The sequence below is a fragment of the Protomyctophum parallelum genome, assembly GCF_964188405.1.
Source record: "Protomyctophum parallelum genome assembly, chromosome: 10".
NCBI classification, from domain to species: Eukaryota; Metazoa; Chordata; class Actinopteri; order Myctophiformes; family Myctophidae; genus Protomyctophum; species Protomyctophum parallelum.
The window spans coordinates 32,461,249-32,472,667 of NC_139704.1; positions in this window are offsets into that span (position 1 = coordinate 32,461,249).

The following is an 11,419-nucleotide window of genomic DNA, read 5'->3' on the forward strand; positions in this document are numbered from 1 at the left end:
TGGGTATTTTTTAAACTCTTTATTTTTATTTTAGGCTGTGATCTGGGTCATGTTTGCCACAATACGTACACCACATATATCATACCAACTTGTAATTCCATGACATTCCATGTCAGACATCAAGGGATCAAGCCCACATTGTTCTCCAGCAACAGAATACTCGTCTACTTTATTTATTAATTTATCCTCGAAACTTTGCCACACTATCTCCACCCTACTTTAACCAAGAAGCAAATTTGTTCAGACTTCCAAATCTCCTTCATCTCCTTTGCGAATAGGTGGTAACTTTGTTTTTATTTAGATTTTTAAAGATGTGTATGTAAGGCTATAATGTTGGCCACGTTGTCCGCTGCAAAAATGTACCAACTTGGAAGAGTTAATGGATTTTGACATCCTTTCTTTACATGGAGCATCCTGTGACACGTCAATAGCTCAGCCCACACTGTTTCTCAATTAACAGTACCCGTCTAGTTACTTGTAACTTTATTCTTTATTCTTTATTCTTTATTATTCTTTATTATTAGTGTGCTTGGAAGAGAGGAAAGATGAGATACATTTGCTCATGTCACTTTTTAAACAAATTGTAGTTGCAGTTTTAATGCAACATAGTCTTCAATTAAGGTAGGCTATATTTCTGAACAAGAAATGATAAAGACAAATGCTTTTGTTTTCACACATTGTCTTTTAATTGAATGCATACATTCTGTTTGTTTCATTCCCTTGTTGTGTTCACACTGCAGCTACGAACATGCATGCACGCACGCACGCACACACACACGCAGTGTGTTACCGGCCAGGTTCTCCAAAGGTTAGTCAGCTAGGCCTGACCGGAGAGAGAACTGTTGCCCAGCTCCACCCAGTTACTGTGGCTGTCTGCATCTATGAGTATCTGCCTCACCTGCAGGGTGTGACATAGTCCCAGGGTCAGTCTCCCTGCGAGGAAGTTCTCATGCTTCACGCTATAGCTTTAATAGCTGACATGCACCTACAGAGGACATTTGGGAGTTCATTTCACCTTCACTGATGTTAATGTCTTTTCTGTAGAAGCTGAATGGCAAATATTCTCCACACACACTCATATACTTGGCTTTGGATACATTGATAAAATGGCTTCAAAGTGCACATTTGAGCTCTATTCCTCTGACTACAGTGATGGTATGAGTGCTTTATCAATCATCCGCAATGAAACCATAGAAAAAGGCAAACCGGTTCGTTCTTGGATATTTTGTTGTTTTATCTTGATTTATATGCCGTTTAATGTGGGCCAACTATACATGCGTGGGCTTCAGTCAAGTGAGCCAGCAGCATTATAGCAAAAATGTACACTTTGTGGACTTGAAGCATGTCCATAATTAAAGACCACTGAAGAATATAGGATTCCATAATTATAGCCTACAATGATCTTCTTCCTTCATTCCTTGTGTGATTGACATGTCTTGTGTCCTACTACAGTAGACCTATTTTTGGTGATCAGCACCTACTAGGGTGTCGGCCGAGAAGGAGCCGAACTCCGGTGGCTATTTGTGTAACAAAGGAGTTTGAGACAGACAGCTTGATCAAAGACTTTGGTTTTACATGTGCAAACAACTGTCGACACCCACGCCAATGTAGAGTGCTTAAAAGGTAGACCAAATATACAATGAGTTGTCAGTCAGGGGCGCAAGCCTACATGGGGAGACGTCAGCCACTTTGCTCATGGCTGGCGTGAGCTTATGCTTTGTTTCACTGCTGTAAGCTGTACTTCGTTGAAATAAACATCTTGGAACTTCATCTCGTCTCATGTCTGCCGTGCACAATTCTCCTCTGTATGGTATGAAAATATACTTCACCACCTTCCAATGTCTGGACTATTAATCCTCAAGTTAGGCCTACAAGTGATGTACTGTAAATAGGGTTTCAATGCAGTTAGTCCCGGAACTCACTGGTGGTCATTTGAATGAGTCCCAAGGAAATATTATGAGTCCTAAACTCGCAGCCACACTGGAGAGAAGCAGATGCCCCACTGGCTCTTTCACATTGGCTCTAATAATCATCATCATTAGCAGTTGACTTTGGTTTAAAAAGTTTAGAAAATAGGCTTGCTAATATTTTCTGCTGCCCTCTAGCAGGCTATATAATGCCTTTTTTGGGGGCATTTTAATGTGGTGGCATTTACCCCACTATAACAACAACATACAACAATGTTGGTGAGTGGATTGCTCACACGATTGTTGTACTTGGAGACTGGAGACAGTGTGTTTCCTGCTCGTGCGAGTCATGTCACGGCACAGAGACGTCACGTTCCACTGTTTGGCTGCGTTCCGCTTTCATGCACATAAAGTGACCCTAAAGAATTTGGTCTGAGCATTTGTTATTATTATCATTCTGATTGTGTTTCTATGACGATTTCTATGTGGTCTGATGCAGACGTCTGTGGATTTTATTTTTATGTGAATTTAGGCCGTGGATGAGGCATTAAAGCCAAAATGTAAATTTGATCCCCGGAGGGTAATATGATTGCGTCCTTTATCAATTTATTGTGTCTAAGGATGCAGGATGCAGGCTAATTGCAACACTGCAAGTATATGGCCTTGAGTTTGGGACATTTTTTGTTTACCTGATAAGAGTCCTAGTAGTAGGCCTACAATTAGTATGTATAGTTAAAAGCACTTATTCATTCAAATCTTTAAATATTGAATTGTTTGATGCGCTGATATTGATTACTAATAGCCGTTCTATAAGCTCCCAATGAGTAGATCTGACATTTTCACCTTTATTAATATATACTAGAGCGGTGCCCGTTGGAGCCTCTACAGCGGGGCCCGTTGGGCGCTGGCCTACTTGGAACGATGCAAGTTAGAAATGAATGCGGTTTTTGGGCGGTTCTGGACAACCGTGGGATTGTGGCAATCAATTGGCTGAGGCAGAGGCTGGAAATTGCACAGGTGAGGGGACTTGGGCTCATTAGGTCCACTGGCAGAGCCTGACCAAAGCCTTTTGTGGTGGTTCTGGAGAACTGTGGGTCCGACCGACTCGATATCGGGCACTGCACTCCCTACGGTTCTCGAGTTATGTGCATTACAACCTTACACATACGCACGCACACAGAGACGTGGCGCATTTAGGATATTTATATAATTATATATATATTTTTTTCTTTTTTTCTTTTTTTTTTTATTGATTTGAACTTCACATCTCTCCCCTAGGCTATATCACAGCTTTACTCTTCAAGATATAAGTCTGACTCAGAGATTATAATTCAAAGGTTAATTTTCCTATAAGTCTTTGTCTATACTCTATACCACTGCTGATTGAGTTGCTACAGGACATCTGTATACCTGGTGTGATGATGTCATATTTGGCCGGTTTCCCAAAGGACACCTCTTACAACATGTTGTAAGAAGTGGCGTTGATTGCACATGCTCAGTTGCTCCTCTAGGCCGCACACAGAAGCCTGTGAACATATATAGACATTCCGTGCATAGATGTGCCACGCAATGGTATGGTATAGTCCTCAGGCCTCAGGCCTGGTATGGTATAGGCCTCAGGTCTACCATTCTGAAATTGAATAAAAAAATATTTGGACAGCTTTTCTTTTTTTTTTTTTAAGTAAATTTTATTCAAAGAGTTAGATCATGTGCAGTTTTCACAGAAAGAGAATACGACTCTTCGTTTTTTTTACATTTTCTCCCACAACTCCCTTCCCAGTCCTCCCCACCCACCCACCATCTTTCCCCACGAGGCCAGACATACAAACAACATACAAACACAGGTATATATAAATAAAAAAAACAATAATTTGAGTACAAAGCAATACACACAACATACAGTATATACAGGCATAAAACCAATGGGTAGATAAGATACTAAGACACAAAGAAAGGGATCACATGGTTATGGTTAATAAACAACTTCAATGGGGGGTAAGATTAACAATAATACAAACAGGTAAATAAAAATAAAACAAAGTAATATTAAATAAAAATAATTGGCTCTCTTTACTAAATTATATATACTAGCCCTTACCCGTTGTGATATATATATATATATATATTCTAGACCATGGGGAAAGGCCCATTGGCGGTGGGGGAAGACCCACGGACATCCAAGAAAGAATGGATGACAGCACGGAAAGACGGCACGCAATAGTGTTAGGGTTAGCACCCCGAAGCACTGCACAAACAAGCTACTAGTACAAATCAAAGAGAATACCCCCAGGCAGACCGAGGAGGGGGGGAGGATAATCTGCCAGAAAGGACGGATCACACGGCTAATGACCCGGACAACGGACAAAGAACTACGAGATCGGATGCAGCAAGACAGGAGGGTGAAGCCCGGAGAAGATGTAACAACTGCGGCAAAATGTTCAAGAATGAGCATGGCGTAAAGATTCACCAAGGCAAGACTAAGTGCAAAGAGCAACTACAGCAACGCAAAGCACCTGTTATGACCCAGAGAGCTATCTCTGAGTTTACTAGCAGTGCTTGTCAGTCGACGGAGGAGGACCAGGGCCAGGAGGCAAACCACAGTGCCCCAGACCTCCCTGCTGAACCAGTTCAGAGCACAAGAGGGGGTGAATCCGAGAGGTTGGAGGGCTTCGAGAGGAAACCTCGGCTGAATTTACCACCAGCAACAGACCGCAGATGGCGTCAATTGGATGAAGATTTGAGTATCACTCTGGACAACGTCCTGAAAGGAGATGCAACCAAAAAGATGAAGACCATGGTGCAACTTGTGTATCAGGCATGCCAGGATACCTTCGGCGTGAAGGAAGGCCCAGCGGTCAAGCCACCTTCAGGTCCTAGTAGAAGGCAGCGCCAGATCACAGAGCTGCGGAAACAACTAAGAACCCTCAAGAAAAGATGGCGGAAAGCAGACAATGAGGAGAAAGCAGCCCTGAACGAGCTAAGCTCAGAGCTGCGGAAAACCCTAATCAACCTTCGAAGAACAGAGACAAGCCGGAGAAAGCAGAGTGAGAAGCGTAGACAGAGGAAGACTTTCTTCAACAATCCCTTCCAGTTTACAGCCAACATTCTTGGAAAGCCAAAAAGTGGAAGACTAACATGTTCAAAGGAAGAAGTGGAGGATAGTGTGGCAGCAGCCCATAGTGACCCCAGCAGAGATATTCCACTGGAGGACTGCCCATTCCATCTGCCAATACTCAAGCCACACACCCCCTTTAACATGGGAGACTTCACCCTCGATGATGTAAGGACAGTAGTGGAGAAAGCCAGAGCAGGATCTGCCCCAGGACCATCAGGCACCACTTATAAGATCTACAAAAACTGTCCATTGCTTCTGAAGAGGCTGGCAAAGCTTATCAGGACGCTCTGGAAAAAGAAACAGGAACCCTGGCTCTGGACACTCGCCGAGGGATGTTTTGTCCCCAAAGAACTGAACTCATCAGGACTTGACCAATTTCGAGAGATCTCCCTCCTAGATGTTGAAGGGAAGATATTCTGGGCCATCATTGCAAAACGATTAACATCTTACCTAATCACCAACAAGTATGTGGACACAAGTGTCCAAAAAGGAGGAGTCCCAGGATTCTCCGGATGTCTGGAGCATACATCAGCGATCAGCCAGATCATCAAGGAAGCAAAGAGTAATAAGAACACTCTCTCAGTCGTATGGCTAGATCTCGCCAAAGCCTACCCAAGCGTACCCCACCAGTTGATCCAAAAATCATTGGCACACTACCAAGTCCCATCTGAGGTAACCAAGCTGGTGATGTCTCACATGGGTTCACTGAAGATGAGGTTCACTGTGGGAGATACCACCACCAAATGGCAGAGACTTGAGAAGGGCATCATGGCAGGATGCACAATATCTGTGGTACTGTTCGTGGCTGCCATGGACCTCCTACTAAAGGCAGCAGGTATGCAATGTAGAGGACCAAAAGCAAACGATGACACAAGACACCCATCCTGCAGAGCTTTCATGGATGATGTAACAGTGATGACTCCATCGATCCAAGGAACACGCTGGATCCTAAGCGCTCTGGAGAAGATGGCCACCTGGTCACGAATGCAATTCAACCCAAAGAAATCTAGGAGCCTAAGTATACTGAAAGGAAAGCTGACAAAGAGCATCTTCAGTATTCAAGGGTCGGAGATCCCAACCATACAAGACCAAGATATCAGATGCCTGGGAAAGAACTATGACAGCACCCTGAAGGACGGTGTAAACCTCCAAAACACGGTGGCTCAGTTAAACACTTGGCTCAAGGCGATCGACAACAGCCAGCTGCTCGGAAGGTTTAAGGTGTGGTGCTTCCAGTATGGCATCATACCTAGACTGCAATGGCCATTCCTGCTGTATGACTTCCCCATGACTCAGGTGGAGGCAATGGAGAGACTGTGCAGCAAATTTGTACGAAGATGGCTGGGAGTCCCCCCATCATTCAGCGCAGTGAACTTGTACAGCAAGACATCCAAGCTCCGCCTACCAGTCTCATCAGTGGTTGAAGAATTCAAAGCCACTAAGGCAAGAGCAGTCAGCACACTGCTTCTATCTGAGGATGAGAAAGTCAGACACGCTAATAAGTCCATCAAGTGCGGCAGGAAGTGGAAACCCCAGGAAGCAGTGAAGGAAGCGGAAGCACACTGGAGGCACCAGGAGATCGTTGGGGTGGTCTGTCAAGGGCGACTGGGACTTGGACACTACAACACCAAGAGGTGGAGCAAATCCGACGCCAAAGGAAAGAGAGGACTTGTGGTGCAGAGAGTCCGAGAGACAGTAGAAGAAGACCGCCGTGTAAAGGCGACGGGGCTTGCAGTCCAAGGACAATGGATGCAGTGGGACAAGGCACAGGATCGTCCACTGTCCTGGAAGGAACTCTGGGCTACCGACCAGGGCAAGTTGTCCTTCCTCTTGCGGGCAGTGGCTGACCTCTTACCAACCCCAAACAACCTAAAGATCTGGGGGAAAGAAGAGGATCCGTCCTGTAAGCAGTGTGGGGCATCCCTCTGTACACTGAATCACATCTTAACGGGATGTCCCAAAGCACTGGGAGATGGCCGATACAGATGGAGACACGATAAGGTCCTTGCAGAAGTTGCCAAATGGACGGAACTGCAGAGGGCCATGGCCAACAAACATCAGGCACCACCACCAGAAGTCGTCCAATTCCAAAAGCAAGGAGATAAGGCTCCTAAGGCAAGGAGAGCTGCCAAGAAACCACCTTCCATTTTACACAGAGCTTCTGACTGGGAGATGCAAGTGGACCTGAAAAAGAAGCTTGTTTTTCCAGAAGAGGTGGCTGTGACTTCTCTCAGACCAGACATGATCCTACTATCCAGGACCACAAAAACCATCTTGGTAGCAGAACTAACAGTGCCCTGGGAGGACAGACTAGGCATCTCTCACCAATTGAAGAAAGCCAAGTACCAGGATTTGATTGATGAGGCTCTTATCAAAGGATGGCACGCATCCCTATTCCCCATCGAAGTTGGCTGCCGTGGTTTCCCAGCAACATCAGTGCGCTACTTCTTGCAGAAGATCGGGTTGGATCCCAAGCAACTGAAGAAAGCCACTGGGGAGATAGCCACTGTAGCCGAGACCACATCAAGATGGATATGGCTGAAGAGAGCCCACAGTTGGAACCCTGCAGGATCCTAGCCCCACTGACAACCAGTCAAGAAGCAGAAGGTATGCGGCCAGGTTCAGACCTGGCTCAGGGAATAGGACGCCCCTGCCATGCATAGTCCCGAGTCCAGCTGCAGGGAGCGGCAGGGAGACGTCCCTGACCGCGGGCCCCACCATCCGGAGATGTTCTGGGATGAAAGGGGCGAAACATCAAGGAAGGATGGCTCCCAGCTGACGACCCTGACAGCTGGTACTCGCAATGCTCAGATCATCCATCCACCGAGGATTACCAAAGAGGAGGAACTTGCAACACCTGTAAGTAGCTCTAGCAGATTCTGCTTGTAGCAAAGCATCTTCAATGTTTACTTCACCTGCCCCCCCTTGTGGCCGTGGGGGGTACTGCGCCCAGGTGCGTTTGTAATTGACTAATAAATAAATTAATAATCATTAATGTGTGAAATCGAAAAAAGGGCTTCGTTACGCCCTCCATATGGTCAATGCCTGTGTGAAAAGTGGGAGTGATTGGTGCAGGCAGTAAGGAGCTACGGCAGTGTTTCTGACACACAGACACACACTCAGACATTGTTAGAATTATAGTATGATATATATATATATATATATATATATATATATATATATATCCAGCAGTCCAAATATTATTAAATTCAATTTCAGAATGGTAGACCTGAGGCCTACCATACCAGGCCTGAGGCCTACCACTCCCTACACCATGGTGTAAGAGGTGTCCTTTGGGAAACCGGGCCATTGTCCTATTTCAAGTCACTTTTCATGACATGACGCGGTACACGTATAAGATAGCTATAAACTGGCCTGCTCCCTGTTGTTTTATAATGGCCTCTGTGTTTTTCACTTCACAAAATGTATACTTCCCGCAAGCTAAGAAAGAAAGTGACAGACAGAAGTGTTTAGGGGAGGAGCAGCAGGCACTTTACCCAGTGACAGTGCCAGCAGGGCTGGCAGTGCCAAGCGGTCGGTGCCAGGCTGGCCCCCAGCTGGCTCAGATGAGGTGAAAATGAGACCGCCTTACTAATGAGGATCATTCATGAAGCATGAAAGTGAACTTTGAGAAGAGGCAACACACAAATGTTTTTGAAGAAAACATGATTTTTATTATTATGTTTAATGGTGTTTGAAAGCTTCTTCTTGCATCTTCTTGTATATATTCTTATGATATACACATAGTTTTGTTTCAATGATGCATCCTTATTAGGTAAATCCGATTAGTATGCAAATCCATCAGCACGATGTGTTCTTCTGAATACTTGATTGTTGTTTTATACAACAGTATAGGCATTGCAGTATTGATTGTGAAAGTCCTTTACCAACCAGTAGTAACAGTAAAATAGTTGATTATCTGCTACTAGTGTGGTGCCTCCAATATGTACTGTACCTACACCAGCTGCTTGGTGGCACCGACATGGCAGCAGGCCAGATAGCCTCGTCACGACTTCTGTCGTCTGTGAGTCGCATATAATATTACTCACTGCAAACTTTGAAGGCACAAACGCATGCACTCGGGCACGCAAATGCGCCCAAACTATAGCAGCTATTTTGACTTCTTTTTTGTTAAATGCAACGGACGGTAATAATGTTATTTTGTCACTATTGAGTGTATGCGCATGCATAATGTGAGTGGCAAAGTGAGTTTAACGTATAGTTTAATGCAATCAGATTTTCTGTTTAGTTTGGATGAGCTGTCGATGCCAGAAAGTAGTTTCTCAGTACTCAGTATAGTCCTGCATAACATAGAACCTTGGGAATATAGGGAATAGGGTTGACCCCATCATGTTCTCGACTCTCTATACCCAAACTCAAAACTAACCTACAAGAATTGCTGACCTTAAAATACTCCATATAAACTGACCTCATCAAACCCTGGATATAGCCATACTGCATATAGCCAGCAACTCTACATCTGACCTCAAACCCTTAGATATATGGAGCCAACCTGTTCTAACATTAGTTACATTCCATAATGTTACTCCTTCCCCACCCGTCCTTCCTCTTCGATGTCTCCCTTTTGACTGATACCTGTACATTCATCACACTACACTTACACTACATTAGTGCAGCTGCGCCCGGCAGCCGGCGAAAACTAAGAGTTCTCAACATGCCCGAAAATTAAGACCTGGCCCTACCTGGGCCCTCATCAAACCCTGTAGACTCAAGACACTGCCACCGCTGCCACCCTTAGATCTCCATATAATTATGGAGCTGACCTGTTCTGACATTCGATATGTTGATCTGACCTCATCAAACCCTGTACACTCAAGACACGCTCCATATATGGCCAGTACAGAATTCATTCCATATGTTGATCTGACCAGCCCCCCCCCCCTCCCCCCCCCGCCCCCCCATGCCAAAGCGCCAGCGCTCGTCTTACTGGTCTATTTGTCGTATGACAAAGTATAGTGATTAAACGGGGACTTTGTTTGTGGTCTTTGTCTCCAATGTCAACTCATTCTGAATAAATGTTTTCAGACAGCCCACATGGTGGCCCATTTTTTGGACATTGAATGTTATTTTTGGACAACATTATTCTCCTCCAATGGGTTATTTTAATCTGAAGTAACAGACATAGTCCCACCAACCCCCACCACACACATGCACGCACAAATGCACACACACACATCATGCTCTTTCTTCTTTTTCTTTCAGTCTGCAATTGTTCCTTTAATCCTGACGGTGGTGCCGTCACACACAGCTGCTGCCTCCCATTTTTTTGCATGACATTGTGCTAGACCCGGACACGCACACGCCACACGCACACGCCACACGCAAGCACGCACACGCACACACACACACACACACACACACACACACACACACACACACACACACACACACACACACACACACACACACACACACACACACACACACACACACGTACTGCAATCTTGTAGTCCTCTTTCAATATTGATGAGTCAAAGCCAACATTCATGCTACCTAGGGACAAACTCCAGATAGGAAACAAGTGAGTCACTGGCGATGAGGAATGAAGGAGCTGGCCAGAGGAGAACGTTTTGGTTTTTGGTTTCTGCTCCCTGGAAGATGATCTCGGAGGATTTCAGAAAGGGCAAAGCCAAGGTCACTGTTCCATGATGCACAATCACCCTCACAGCTGGGCGTCTGACAGTGAAGAACCCTTATGAGCACCAGTCTGACTGCATGGGCACCACTCCTACACCGGCAGCCGCATCAGGCCACAGAACAGCACTTGTGGTTGACTCACAATCCGGTCATCAATAAGGTATGGCTCTAATAGACATTATTGTAGTCCAATTAAGCAGATCAAATGTTAGAACTTAGAATCACTATAGTGTTGTGTAAATGTTTTTCTATATTAATTACCATTTAGGGGTGTAACGATAGGCTACATTTGACGATACGCATCACAATACATGGTCGACGACGATGCGATACATGGATGCGATATTGGTTCATTTATGGCGATCCGATACGATTGAATGCAATGGCGAAATCGATACAGTAATTAATAAAAAATATGTGGATAGTGAAAAGAAATTAAGGGGAAAATGTATTATTATTTATTAATATAAATAAGTAAATACCGTGATTCTCTGGCAAATACTGGACATTGTAATATTTGAACACATGGACAAACTCACACCTTATGAACACAGATTTATCGAGGACTTATCGATACAATGGATTATTTATAGTCGATAGATTGAATTGTTGAAATAAAAATCAATGCATCGATACAGCTATACTGTACCTTTACACTCCTACCAGTTACAGAATAAAATCCTCAGTGTTAAAGGAGAATTGATGGAGGGGAAAGGAACTGGTTGGAATAACGTGTTCC